Below are 15,008 nucleotides of genomic sequence, written 5' to 3'. Positions count from 1 at the left end.
CCTCCTCCCCATATCCTCAAGTCCATGCTCCAGTAGGTCTGTGTTTTATTCACGTCCTACCCCTAGTCTCTTCATGACATTTTTTTTTCTTAGATTCCATATATATGTGTTAGCATACGGTATTTGTTTTTCTCCTTCTGACTTACTTCACTCTGTATGACAGACTCCAGGTCTCTCCACCTCATTACAAATAACTCAGTTTCATTTCTTTTTATGGCTGAGTAATATTCCATTGTATATATGTGCCACATTTTCTTTATCCATTCATCTGTTGATGGACATTTAGGTTGCTTCCATGTCCTGGCTATCGAAATAGAGCTGCAATAAACATTTTGGTACATGACTCTTTTTGAAATATGGTTTTCTCAGGGTATATGCCCAGTAGTGGGATTGCTGGGTCGTATGGTAGTTCTATTTGTAGATTTTTAAGGAACCTCCATACTGTTCTCCATAGTGGCTGTATCAGTTTACATTCCCACCAGCAGTGCAAGAGGGTTTCCTTTTCTCCACACCCTCTCAAGCATGTATTGTTTCTAGAGTTTTTGATGATGGCCAATCTGACCGGTGTGAGATGATATCTCATTGTAGGTTAGATTTGCATTTCTCTGATTAATGATGTGGAGCATTCTTTCATGTGTTTGTTGGCAATCTGTATATCTTCTTTGGAGAAATGTCTATTTAGTTCTTCTGCCCATTTTTGGCTTGGGTTGTTTGTTTTTTTGTTATTGAGCTGCATGAGTTGCTTATAAATTTTGGACATTAATCCTTTGTCAGTTGCTTCATTTGCAAAGATTTTTCTCCCATTCTGAGGGTTGTCTTTTGGTCTTGTTTATGGTATCCTTTGCTGTGCAAAAGCATTTAAGTTCCATTAGATCCCATTTGTTTATTTTTGTTTTTATTTCCATTTCTCTAGGAGATGGGTCAAAAAGGATCTTGCTGTGATTTACGTCATGGAGTGTTCTGCCTATGTTTTCCTCTAAGAGTTTGATAGTGTCTGGCCTTACATTTAGGTCTTTGACCCATTTTGAGTTTATTTTTGTGTGTGGTGTTAGGGAGTGTTCGAATTTCATACTTTTACATGTACCTGCCCAGTTTTCCCAGCACCACTTATTGAAGAGGCTGTCTTTTCTCCACTGTATATTCTTCCCTCCTTTATCAAAGATAAGGTGACCATATGTGTGTGGGTTTATCTCTGGGCTCTCTATCCTGTTCCATTGATCTATGTTTCTGTTTTTGTGCCAGTACCATACTGTCTTGATTACTGTAGCCTTGTAGTATAGTCTGAAGTCAGGGAGCCTGATTCCTCCAGCTCCATTTTTCGTTCTCAACATTGCTTTGGCTATTCGGGGTCTTTTGTGTTTCCATACAAATTGTGAATTTTTTTGTTCTAGTTCTGTAAAAAATGCCAGTGGTAGTTTGATAGGGATTGCATTGAATCTGTAGATTGCTTTGGGTAGTAGAGTCATTTTCACAATGTTGATTCTTCCAATCCAAGAACATGGTATATTTCTCCACCTATTTGTATCATCTTTAATTTCTTTCATCAGTGTCTTATAGTTTTCTGCATACAAGTCTTTTGTCTCCTTAGGTAGGTTTATTCCTAGATATTTTATTCTTTTTGTTGCAGTGGTAAATGGGAGTGTTTTCTTAATTTCACTTTCAGATTTTTCATCATTAGTGTATAAGAATGCCAGAGATTTCTGTGCATTCATTTTGTATCCTGCTACTTTACCAAATTCATTGATTAGTTCTAGTAGTTTTCTGGTAGCATCCTTAGGATTCTCTATGTATAGTATCATGTCATCTGCAAACAGTGACAGCTTTACTTCTTCTTTTCCTATTTGGATTCCTTTTATTGCTTTATTTTCTCTGATTGCTGTGGCTAGAACTTCCAAACCTAGGTTGAATAAGAGTGGTGAGAGTGGGCAACCTTGTCTTGTTCCTGATCGTAGTGGAAATGGTTTCAGTTTTTCACCATTGAGAACAATGCTGGCTGTGTGTTTGTCGTATATGGCCTTTATTATGTTGAGGAAATTTCCCTCTATGCCTACTTTCTGCAGGGTTTTTATCATAAATGGGTGTTGAACTTTCTCTGCATCTATTGAGATGATCATATGGTTTTTCTCCTTCAGTTTGTTGATATGGTGTATATCATTGATTGATTTGCGTATATTGAAGAATCCTTGCATTCCTGGAATAAACCCCACTTGATCATGGTGTAGGATTCTTTTAATGTGCTGTTGGATTCTGTTTGCTAGTCTTTTGTTGAGGATTTTTGCATCTGTGTTCATCAGTGATATTGGCCTGTAGTTTTCTTTCTTTGTGACGTCTTTGTCTAGTTTTGGTATCAGGGTGATGGTGGCCTCGTAGAATGAGTTTGGGAGTGTTCCTCCCTCTGCTATCTTTTGGAAGAGTTTGAGAAGGATAGGTGTTAGCTCTTCTCTAAATGTTTGATAGAATTCGCCTGTGAAGCCATCTGGTCCTGGGCTTTTGTTTGTTGGAAGATTTTTAATCACAGTTTCAATTTCAGTGCTTGTGATTGGTCTGTTCATATTTTCTATTTCTTCCTGGTTCACTCTTGGCAGGTTGTGCATTTCTAAGAATTAGTCCATTTCTTCCAGGTTGTCCATTTTATTGGCATAGAGGTGCTTGTAGTAATCTCTCATGATCCTTTGTATATCTGCAGTGTCACTTGTTACTTCTCCTTTTTCATTTCTACTTCTATCGATTTTTGTCTTCTCCCTTTTTTTCTTGATGAGTCTGGCTAATGGTTTATCATTTTTGTTTATCTTCTCAAAGAACCAGCTTTTACTTTTATTGATCTTTCCTATCGTTTCCTTCATTTCTTTTTCATTTATTTCTGATCTGATCTTTATGATTTCTTTCCTTCTGCTAACTTTGGGGGGTATTTGTTCTTCCTTCTCTAATTGCTTTAGGTGCAAAGTTAGGTTGTTTATTCGAGATGTTTCCTGTTTCTTAAGGTAGGATTGTATTGCTATAAACTTCCCTCTTAGAACTGCTTTTACTGTATCCCATAGGTTTTGGGTCGTTGTGTCTCCATTGTCATTTGTTTCTAAGTACTTTTTGATTTCCTCTTTGATTTCTTCAGTGATCCCTTCGTTATTAAGTAGTGTATTGTTTAGCCTCCATGTGTTTGTATTTTTTACAGATCTTTTCCTGTAATTGATATCTAGTCTCATAGCGTTGTGGTCAGAAAAGATACTTGATACGATTTCAATTTTCTTAAATTTGCCAAGGCTAGATTTGTGACCCAAGATATGATCTATCCTGGAGAATGTTCTATGAGCACTTGAGAAAAATGTGTATTCTGTTGTTTTTGGGTGGAATGTCCTATAAATATCAAGTAAGTCCATCTTTTGCATTGTATCATTTAAAGCTTGTGTTTCCTTATTTATTTTCATTTTGGATGATCTGTCCATTGGTGACAGTGGGGTGTTAAAGTCCCCTACTATGATTGTGTTACTGTCGATTTCCCCTTTTATGGCTGTTCGTATTTGCCTTATGTATTGAGGTGCTCCTGTGTTGGGTGCATAAATATTTACAACTGTTATATCTTCTTCATGGATCGATCCCTTGATCATTATGTAGTGTCCTTCTTTGTCTCTTGTAATAGTTTTTATTTTAAAGTCTATTTTGTCTGATATGAGAATTGCTACTCCAGCTTTCTTCTGATTTCCATTTGCATGGAATATCTTTTTCCATCCCCTCACTTTCAGTCTGTAAGTGTCCCTAGGTCTGAAGTGGGTCTCTTGTAGACAGCGTATATATGGGTCCTGTTTTTGTAGCCATTCAGCCAGTCTGTGTCTTTTGGTGGGAGCATTTAGTCCATTTACATTTAAGGTAATTATCAATATGTATGTTTCTATTACCATTTACTTAATTGTTTCGGGTTGTTCTTGTAGGTCTTTTCCTTCTCTTGTGTTTCTTGCTTAGAGAAGTTCCTTTAGCATTTGTTGTAAAGCTGGTTTGGTGGTGCTGAACTCTCTCAGCTTTTGCTTGTCTGTAAAGGTTCTAATTTCTCCATCAAATCTGAATGAGATCCTTGCTGGGTAGAGTCATCTTGGTTGTAGGTTTTTTTCCTTCATCACTTTAAATATGTCCTGCCGGGCTTCCCTGGAGGCGCAGTGGTTGAGAATCCGCCTGCCGATGCAGGAGACACGGGTTCGTGCCCTGGTCTGGGAAGATCCCACATGCCGCGGAGCGGCTGGGCCTGTGAGCCATGGCCGCTGAGCCTGCGCGTCCGCAGCCTGTGCTCCGCAATGGGAGAGGCCACAACAGTGAGAGGCCCGCATACCGCAAAAAAAAAAAAAAAAAAAAAATGTCCTGCCACTCCCTTCTGCCTTGTAGAGTTTCTGCTGAAAGATCAGATGTTAACCTTATGGGGATTCCCTTGTGTGTTATTTGTTGTTTTTCCCTTGCTGCTTTTAATATGTTTTCTTTGTATTTAATTTTTGACAGTTTGATTATTATGTGTCTTGGCATGTTTATCCTTGGATTTATCCTGTATCGGACTCTCTGTGCTTCCTGGACTTGGTTGACTATTTCCTTTCCTATATTAGGGAAGTTTTCAACTATAATCTCTTCAAATATTTTCTCAGTCCCTTTCTTTTTCTCTTCTCCTTCTGGGACCCCTATGATTCAAATGTTGGTGCGTTTAATGGTGTCCCAGAGGTCTCTGAGACTGTCCTCAGTTCTTTTCATTCTTTTTTCTTTCTTCTGCTCTGCAGCAGTTATTTCCACTATTTTATCTTCCAGGTCACTTATCCGTCCTTCTGCCTCAGTTATTCTGCTATTGATCCCATCTAGAGTATTTTTCATTTCATTTATTGTGTTGCTCATTGTTACTTGCTTCCTCTTTATTTCTTCTAGGTCCTTGTTAACTGTTTCTTGCAAATGTCTATTTCCAAGATTTTGAATCATCTTTACTCTCATTATTCTGAATTCTTTTTCAGGTAGACTGGCTATTACCTCTTCATTTGTTAGGTCTGGTGTGTTTTTATCTTGCTCCTTCATCTGCTGTGTTTTTCTGTCTTCTGATTTTGCTTATCTTACTGTGTTGGGGGTCTCCTTTTTGCAGGCTGCAGGTTCGTAGTTCCCTCTTTTTGGTGGCTGTCCCCAGTGGCTGAGGTTGGTTCAGTGGGTTGAGCAGGTTTCCTGGTTGGGGGGACTAGTGCCTCTGTTCTGGTGGATGAGGCTAGATCTTGTCTTTCTGGTGGGCAGGTCCACATCTGGTGGTTTGTTTGGGGATGTTGGTAGCCTTATTATGATTTTAGGCAGCCTCTCTGCTAATGGACGGGGCTGTAGACCTGTCTTGCTCTTTGTTGGGTATAGGGTGTCCAGCACTGTTCGTTGCTGGTCGTTGAATGAAGCTGGGTCTTGGTGTTGAGATGGAGATCTCTGGGAGATTTTCGCCGTTTGATATTACGTGGAGCTGGGAGGTCTCTTGTGGACCAGTGTCCTGAGGTTGGTTCTCCCACCTCAGAGACACAGCCTTGACACCTGGCTGGAGTGCAAAGAGCCTTTAATCCACACAGCTCAAAATAAAAGGGAGAAAAAAATAGGAAAAAAGGAAGGAAGGATGGAAGGAGGGAAGTAGGAAAGAAAGGAGGGAAGAAAGAAAGGGAGAAGACAAAATAGAGTAGGATAAAATATAGTTATTAAAATAAAAAATATTAAGAAGAAAAATTTCTATTAAAGAAAACAAACAAAAAAGGGTCGGTCTAACCCTAGGACAAATGGTGAAAACAAAGCTATACAGACAAAATCTCACACAGCAGCACCCACATACACACTCATAAAAAGAAAAAAGGGGAAATAATAGTGTATCTTGCTCCCAAAGTCCACCTCCTCAACTTGGGATATTTCGCGGTCTATTCAGGTTTTCCACAGGTGCAGGGCACTTCAAGTTGATTGTGGAGCTTTAACCCTCTGCTTCTGAGGCTGCTGGGAGAGACCTCCCCCTCTCCTCTTTGTTCGCACAGCTCCTGGGGTTCACCTTTGGACTTGGCCCCGCCTCTGCGCGTAGCTCGTCCGAGGACGTCTGCCCTTCACTCAGACAGGACGGGGTTAAAGTAGCAGCTGATTGGGGGGCTCTAGCACAGGCCGGGGGGGAGGGAGGGGCACGGATGCGGGGCGAGCCCGCGGCGGCAGAGGCCAGCGTGACGCTGCACCAGCCCAAGGCGTGCCGTGCGTTCTCCTGGGGAAGCTGTCCCTGGATCCCGGCACTGGCGGACTGCACAGGCTCCCGGGAGGGGCGGTGTGGAGAGTGACCTGTGCTCACACACAGGCCTCTTGGTGGCGGTAGTAGCAACCCTAGCGTTGCACACCCATCTCTGTTGTCTGTGCCGACAGCCGCAGCTCGCGCCCGTTTCTGGAGCTCCTTTAAGCGGCGCACTTAATCCCCTCTCCTCGCGCACCAGGAGGCAAAGAGGCAAGAAAAGGTGTCTTGTCTCTTTGGCAGCTCCAGACTTCTCCCGAACTCCCTCCCGGCCAGCCGTGGCGCACTAACCCCTTCAGGCTGTTTTCACTCTGCCAACTCCAGACCTTTCCCTGGGATCCGACTGAAGCCCGAGCCTCAGCTCCCGGCCCCCGCCTGCCCCGGCGGGTGAGCAGACAAGCCTCTCGGGCTGGTGAGTGCTGGTCGGCACCGATCCTCTGTGCAGAAACCTCTCCACTTTGCCCTCTGCAACCCTGTTGCTGCGCTCCCCTCCACGGCTCTGGAGCTTCCCCCTCTGCCACCCACACAGTCTCCGCCCACGAAGGGGCTTCTAGTGTGTGGGAACCTTTCCTCCCTCACAGCTCCCTCCCATTGGTGCAGGTCCCGTCCCTATTCTTTTGTCCTACCCAGGTACGTGGGGAGTTTCTTGCCTTTGGGGAGGTCTGAGGTCTTCTGCCAGCGTTCGGTGGGTGTTCAATAGGAGAAGTTACACGTGTAGATGTATTTCTGATGTCTCCGTGAGGAGGAAGGAGATCCCCGCGTCTTACTCTTCCGCCATCTTCTCCTCTGTGATCAAAATTTAAGGCGTCAGCACTACCCCCAGCTACGGCTCTGGAGTTCTCACAGTGTTTTGCTGAATGAATCTCTGTGGCATTCACAAGGTCAGGTTCACATTCCTGAAGTTGGTCGTTCTCTTGAATCCTTGTCCGAAGTTCTAGTCTTACGGTGATCTTCTGTGTGGTGGTGATCAGCTGTGACCATGCATTTAAAGCTTTTGAGGGACTGTGTACACCAGAGAGACTCCTAGGATAATCAGAAACAGCACAATTCCCAATGTCTGGACTGCACTTCAGAGACAGGCTCCCTCAGACCCAAACCAATCAAAATAGGCCAGAGAAAGTCCCCAGTGACGGAATCACTTTTTGACTTTGATTTACTCATCTTATTATGGAGCTGAGTCTCAACTTACCCCGAAGCGTCAAATTCGAGGATAGCAAGTGGCGTGGGCCATGGCGCAAACACCCTGGTTAGCTAACTCGTCAAGGGCTCTCCTGTTATCAACAACAACTTTGCGCAGAGAATTTGGGCCTTTCTGGTGGGGAGCTCTTGCTGTGGCAGCAGATTCTGTAATAGCTTCAAGAGCTCAGGAACTGTTCCTGATGGTAGCCTCATCTGCACTGAGCCCGCCTCGCAGGAATCTGCTGAAGGAAGCGAAGTTTGACTCATGAATGCCTCCTGGTAATAATTCCTGGTTGAGTCCGTGGCTCAGGACTGGAAAGATGACAGCCATGGAGGCTGGTAAAATGTAAGGGGCTGTAGAACACACAGGTGGGTTGATCCTGCTTGCCTCCTATCTCTTTTTTTGTACAAAGCCTGGATGCAGAGCCCCCGAGTTTGGGAGTCTGACACAAAAGAGAAGGGGCTGATTTTGTTTTCTGAGAAAGCTGAGGCATTGGCAGAACTAGAGGATTACCAAAATCATGGCAAATCCAGCAGTCATTTGATGCTTGGATTAATATCCCCCTGACTCCTTGCAATGGGCCAGAGCAAGGCAAAAACTGGACAGAAGTATCATGAGGACCTTCATGGCGTGTGCAGTAGGAAAAAAGATGATCAGAGAAGGAAGGAGAAATGGAAAGACACATTCTTGATCTGAGAGGTCTTACCTCTAAATTCTACGTGATTTTGAGCTCTCTGTGTTTTTGCCCTGGGACCAGATGTCAGGTAGAGCCTTCTTGACCTGGGAAAATGCACCCAAGTTCCACAGCTTATAATGTGGCAGTGGTGTTAGTGATCAAGAGTAAAATGCAAACAGACTTTAAAAAGTCCATGGTTAATAAAAAGTCCATGGTTAATTAAGATAATAAATGGAAAAAGATCATATGATACTAGGACATATCAAATTTCTAGGATTGTATACAGTTTTACAACATTTATATTACTGGCATGCATCCATCCGTAACAAGCATAACCTAAGAAGGTTTAGCATCACTTCTTATTTGATAATGCTTCCTGCATAATTTAACATATCAAATAAACCGAATTTATTTTAACATCTTACCATATAAGAAGCAAATCCCTTGACATTTTCTGGGGACCCTCTGGGAAATAACCAAGTTCGTTTGAGGTCAAAAAGACCCCAGTTAAAATTTGACTTCGGGAATACATCAACGTTTGAACATTTGATTAAATAGGATCATTGTAATACTTCATTATCTATGTAGCCGAAGTGACAACAAAAGATGGTAAAGGTAAAACCAGTTATGTTGTTATAAGCAAAACTTACCTCTTTTAATATTGAGAAGGCTGGGTTTTCTTAAGCAATCAAAGACCTGGTAAAGACAACCAGAAGCACAGTAAATTACTTTGACCAAACACAAAAATCTTTGCAGTCCAGGCAGACTACTTTAAAAGGTAAACTTTCATAGTCTCTTCGGAAAAGCAGACCAAAAGTACAATAACACTTTGTCATTTTAGTGGAGAGAAAAACCAGTCTAATTTTGCACCAGTGGACTTTTGCTATCAAAACTCATTTTTTTTAAGCTTCACTCAATCCATTCCATACTAGCTTGACCACACATCCCGAGATTCCTTTTCTACAAACCTTCTACAGCCTTTTTAATATTTTTTTCAGATCTTGTCCTATTTTATTTTCGGGCGGGAACAACCAAACAGTTGGTTCCTTTCATACTTACTATTTCCAAGCCACTACAATTCCGTATGGTGATTAGAATTCTGAACCCTTAGAATCTTAAGTATAAACTAAGAAGTAAGCAATTGTGGACTGCCACACTAGCATTCTGTGGATTGGTAGAATGTTTTAGTATGTTACCTTATTTGGAATTAATCTAGATATTCGATGAATATCCATTATTTAACTTATTTCAGTAGAACTTCAGGGTTTCAGGTTACCAAAAACGATTTGGAAGCTATTTGGGGCGTGCCATAGAGCACAGCTATTGTTGAAAAGTTTATTTGATTTACTCGTTCTTAACAATTACCTTTAGATTACTCGTGAACATTTCATGAGACGACATTAAACAGCGAACCACCATCATCTAACGTTATCTTTCTTGCTAAAAAATTCTGTAACACAGTACATGAGCTTATTGGACTTTTAGTAAGCCTAGGTAGAATAAAAATATTTAATACTGATAACTCTAAAGCATGCTTGTTTACTGAAGATGATCCTAGATCACATGATCTTGAAAAGCATTTGCATCCGTTTTTATATTTCTGAGAGTCTATTTCATTAATAAAGTGTTTGTAAGGCAATTCGATAGAGCGCTCTACAAATTAAAGTTGGTACTCTCATCTGCATGTAGAAAAATACCTCATCTATAACATACATAGAGAGACACACAGACAAACAGAGATCTTAATAGATTTTTTTACAATTTAAGCCGTGAAGCAGGTATGATAGTGCAAAACTCACTAGTCTATAAAAGAACACTTGGATACCAATTCTGGTTTTGGCCGATGGAATAAGTTAAGCTCACCTGCTCAGATGGCTCAGCCTTATCACTAATCAAAGATGTTTTTAATAGGCCGAGTTTTCAAAGAAATAGCCTTTCTTTTATTTTTTCTTTCTGATAAGAATTATCTTGGTTCCTAGAGAAGACCAGGTCGGACATTTACATCTCAAAAGGCACAGAGAAAGAATGTAAATTCCAGCAAGAAGGATTTGCTTCCTAAGTCTAAATCTTTTACAGTTATCTGCAAACCATGAATAGGGGAGGTTTGCGGATTGGTAAGAAGGATAGGTGGCCTTTGAAGGGCTTCTAGAGCTGCATTTCTGTTTTCCGTAAAGGCTCACTTCACAAGACAAGGACAGTTGTTTTTAATTCCTCATAGACTCGGGGTGCAACCTGAATGACCTCATCCTAGGCTGACACACCCATCCAACTATGTTATCTCCAAATTGCTTCTTTATATAAAGGAGAAGACCTACAACTAAGATGGAAATCGAAAAAACCCTGTGTTGTAGACTGAGAGCTGCTCATTTGGGGAATGATTTTCTTTCCCTCTAGGTACTTGAGTTCATTGTGGCTTAGGGGACAGGGCCTAAAAAGTGTCTTTATATCTACCTCTGATACCAGCTTGGACAAACGGTAAGTATTCCTAGCAGTCCTGAAGAGCCCCATGGAGGCAAGAGATGCCCCCCCAAAGCGTGCAAAAGACACTACCCTCCCAGGCTCCAAAGCCACTCCCAAAGATAACCAAAGGAAAGACAGACTCGGACACAGTTCCTCGGAGAGCGAGAGCCGGGCCGCCAGTGGGGCACAGCCCACATTTCTGTCTGGCCTTTTACCTCTGGGGCCTCCAACCTGACAGTTGCCAAGCCAAGTTCTCAGGACCCAAAATGAGACGAGGGCAGTAGCTGTCCGTGGGAGACAAAGGACATAGACCAAGGTGTCTGGATTTCGAAAGAAAGGGACAGGGTAAAATTTTACCTTCCTCTCTCACCTGGCCACTACCGAGAGATTCGGGAGCGCGGACACTGGTACGGATTCTCCCCTTTCGCAGGCTTCGGGCAGTTTTCCTAGGATCCCAGCTGCAGGCTCCGGCTGAGTGGGGTTTAGAGAGTGCAGCCCTAGAACCTACCAGAATTTTACAAGATTTTCCACTAATTTTTTTTTTTCCGGTACGCGGGCCTCTCACTGTTATGGCCTCTCCCGCCGTGGAGCACAGGCTCCGGACGCGCAGGCCCAGTGGCCATGGCCCACGGGCCCAGCCGCCCCGCAGCACGCGGGACCCTCCCGGACCGGGGCACGAACCCGTGCCCCCCGCATCAGCAGGCGGACTCTCAACCACTGCGCCACCAGGGAAGCCCTTTCCACTAATTTTATCTTTAGTTTCCCTTCAGCTGTTTAAAGCTGTAATTGGTAGCAGCTTACTTGAGAATCCCTGAGTCCCATCAACCCTGGAAGGGGTTGTCCTTCCGGGGTAGATGTGGAGGCACCTCCGAGGCCCCTTGGGGGACTTTGCTTTACAGCCTTGCAGCCTCTGCAGAGGGGAAAGGCCAGTCACGCACTGGATCCTAGACTGTCAGCTCTCAGGTGAAGGAGGCTAGAGGGGAGGAGCAGCAGTCAGGTCAGACGTATAGTTCTGTGTTTTAGGTACCCGTTGTGTCTTTAATTTCTCCTCGGCCTTTTGGAGGCCCTGCATGACACTTAAAATAGGTGTCCCATTCCGTCTGATTTGGGAGCCCTTGCTTTTTAAGGGCGCTCCAATGACTGGTGTTTGTCTAACTGGAATGCTCCTCAAAGGGGCCATTGTAGTGTACGATTTTGCCATTTTTGTAGCTATTCACAGCTGCCGGGCCCTCAGTACTTAACATAACCATGTGTGCCCAAAGGAGGTACACTCAATTTTTTGCAACTTGAGGATCCCATTTCTTTAGCTAAGCCTGGGGTCTGCTGGAGCCAGATTAATACCTAAGAGGGCCACGCTGCTGGTTTGGGGATCGTATGATGTTTTGAGGTGCCCCTTGTCGCGTGAACATTGTTCGAGGTTGGGGGTGAGCTAGCTAGTTTCAATCTAACGGACCCTGTGAACACCTTATCCTAGCATGGGAGTCAGAGGTGGCGGACAGGCGCTGTCACGGCTCGTAGGTGCTCGGCCCCATGCCCACTAGTTTTGCAGCTTTGCCTTCCAAGATGCCCATCTGCGAGAGGACTGTTTACTCCCTGACTTCGCGGGCACGTTCACAGAAACCAATAGTAACCGAGGAAATGGAACTGTGGACCCCAGCAGTAACCAAAGAGATGGTGCCGTGGGTTGGCCCAGAGACGGCCATAACTGTGCACCGACAGCTCTCCCCAAGAGTAAGTGGGATCCAAAGCAGCCGACCCCAACACATGGGGACCGCGGCCTAACGCGGGCTGAGGACCCGCACTCCGCTAGGACCTGTGACTCCAGACTGACCCAGGACTGGAAAGCCAGTGTACAGCAGGAGCTCAGTGCAAAGAGAGTGGAGCTCAGACCTGAGGGGAACTGAGCCATGGCCCTCGGAAATGGTGAGAAAGAGAATTCAAAGCGTTCACGGTTACCGACATCCGTGTTTCCTGCTGTCCTCGGAGCCATCAGAGCCATCAGAGGTCTCCTTCAGGTGCAACCACTGCCATCAAGCTGTAAAGAAACAAAATTCAACTAAGGAAACTTCAAAGATCTGCTTGGGTTTACTCAGTAACTCACGACTCAGGCAGCATCCAGTCTAGAAGCTAAAAGGATCTCCAAGGAGCTGCAGAAAACGAAAGAGAGACTTCAGGCAGAAGGGAGCAGGAACAAGGAAGTTGCACTAGGCAAAAGAGTAGGTTGGTTATTGCAAGGGGCCGGCAGGCAGGTGACCTAACGGGTGCTGGTGCAGCGACTCCTGGCGGACTGGTATAAGATTGCACTTCTGGGAGAGCTGAAGCTGTAACGCAGGTAAGGCTCAGGTGTGGAGCTCAGCATAAGCACCTCAGGAACGGGCCTATGGTTTGTTTTTAACAATCTCTTTCGTGTAAATATTCATATTTCCTACATATTTCGCAAATTCATCTGCTCTAAGAGACCACCATCTCTCTCTTCCCCAGCCTGGACTTAAATCGTGGAAGTTTGCATTGAACACATATTAAACTTAAAGAGATTTTAGTAAGTCAAAACCAAGTTAATTATAGAGCAAGAAGACCCGGAGCAGAACAATTTTGCTTCTTAATGTCATGTATAGCGTTGCTTTCCAATCTTGAGTTTTACAGGACAAACCTAAGAATCATAAACAGAAAGTGGGATTATACTTGGACAGAGGCAGAATCAAAACGGAACAGTGTCCTGACTCATCACCCAGAGAAGGTGGGACCCAGCCGCCATCCATCCCCAAATGTGGACTGACGCCGACTCTGAGCAATACTGGATTCTGGGGTAAGAAGGGCATCAAAGTCTAGAACGGTCCAGGACAGTGCAAGAGTGGAGGAGACATGCACCTATAGAGGGGTCTCAGGATTAACACGTGAATGTAGCTACAGAGTGCTGCAAAGCTTTGCTGAAGACGGGACATGTTGCAGATGATGGCATACACTAACTAACACAGCACTTACTGTGTGCCAGGGAGTATTCATAATTGATGCCTTCTTCATTTAATACTCCTAACATCAACCTGATGAGGAAACCGAGGACTTAGAAAGATTTAGTACCTTGTCCAAAGTTACAGAGCTAACAAGTGATGGAGCCAGGATTGGCAATTAGGAACTTCTGTTTCAGAGTCAGTATCTTACGGCGCTGCAAAATAGGAGAATACGAGAGAGAAGCACAAACCGGGCAAAAGACCAGTGAGGTGAGTGTGCAGAGCAGAGCACTGAACAAAACAGGAGTGGTTGGGGGAGGGGGGGGGAATAAAACCGGAACTGCTGCCGTCCGAAACACTGAAGCCCCTTCTGAGCCTCTACTACTCCGAAAGCTTCCGAACGCAAGACCAGGCTCGTTTCATTTGGTCTGCTAAGCACAAGAGCCTATTAGAAAAGACGAACAGAACATGTGCAAAAGGATCATTGATGTTCTTTCCCTGCAAGGCACTGCCGCGACTTCCTTTCTTTCTATGTACACCCCCATGATTTACCAACAAGACTCTTTCAAGCTGACCTTGCTTCTTTTGTTACAGCTCATTCTCATCAACTTCATTACATTGCAGTAGCGACGTCCTGTCCTACTCCTTGACTGCGGGGTGTGTGCTGTCAACAGACGTTGACAGCAGCCTAAGAGAAAATTTCCCAACTCGTCTTATATGTTATGCTCCCTTTGCACACACAAAGATGCTGCTATTAATTTAGTGTTCAAAAAGCCTTGCAGCCCTCATTTCATCTGGAATACAGTCAGATATTGTAAACTCCAACACTGTGTTCGGCACAGGGTATCATACTCAAAGGTCCATTTCCTGTTCCCCTTCCCTCTAGGTGTGGGGTGACATTTGGATGGCTTGGCCAATCGTGTCACAGTAATCGACAAGAAACAGTAGGTTTCAGCTGAGAACTGTGTAACTAATCTTATTTTATACCAGGCAGTATATCAGAACGTCTCCTTCACCCGCACCTGCTTATCATCTACGAAACTGTCACATGTCATCTTATCCTTTCCTAGCTCAGCTGGGAGCCTGTTTCCTCAACAACAGCCATGAAAACATCAACAATTCCTCTTCCCATTGCAAACTGAGAGAATATGCTATTAAAACGCATCGCCAAATTTTCACCAAGGGTGGGAATGCTTGGGATCCAATGTTGTACTTTGATGTTCAAAAATATCTGCAGATCTTTCTCGGCTACTGGTAAATGGTCCAGGTTTTGAATATTCTATCCACAAAAACCAATAGTTTATAGAAGATCTCTTGAAGAGCATAACACACTTGTAGTATGGGTAGGTGGGATTAATCACGGGTGTTCATTGATCAGCACTGCCCAGTGGGATTTCCTGTTATGATGATGGACCAAAAAAATTTTTTAAATAATGTATTTATCGTGGGCCGCGTTGGGTCTTCGTGGCTGCGCGCGGGCTTTCTCTAGTTGCGGCGAGTGGGGGC

General features: G+C 44.0%; 1 protein-coding gene across 15 annotated transcripts in view; it reads left to right on the top strand.

The window, feature by feature from the left end:
* GRM7 (glutamate metabotropic receptor 7) overlaps positions 1-15,008 on the top strand; it is an 840,756-nt gene that overhangs the window by 728,363 nt on the left and 97,385 nt on the right. The window lies entirely within an intron of this gene.

This window comes from Kogia breviceps, chromosome 10 (assembly GCF_026419965.1).
Source record: "Kogia breviceps isolate mKogBre1 chromosome 10, mKogBre1 haplotype 1, whole genome shotgun sequence".
Lineage (NCBI taxonomy): Eukaryota > Metazoa > Chordata > Mammalia > Artiodactyla > Physeteridae > Kogia > Kogia breviceps.
This window is presented reverse-complemented; position numbering and strand designations above follow the sequence as displayed.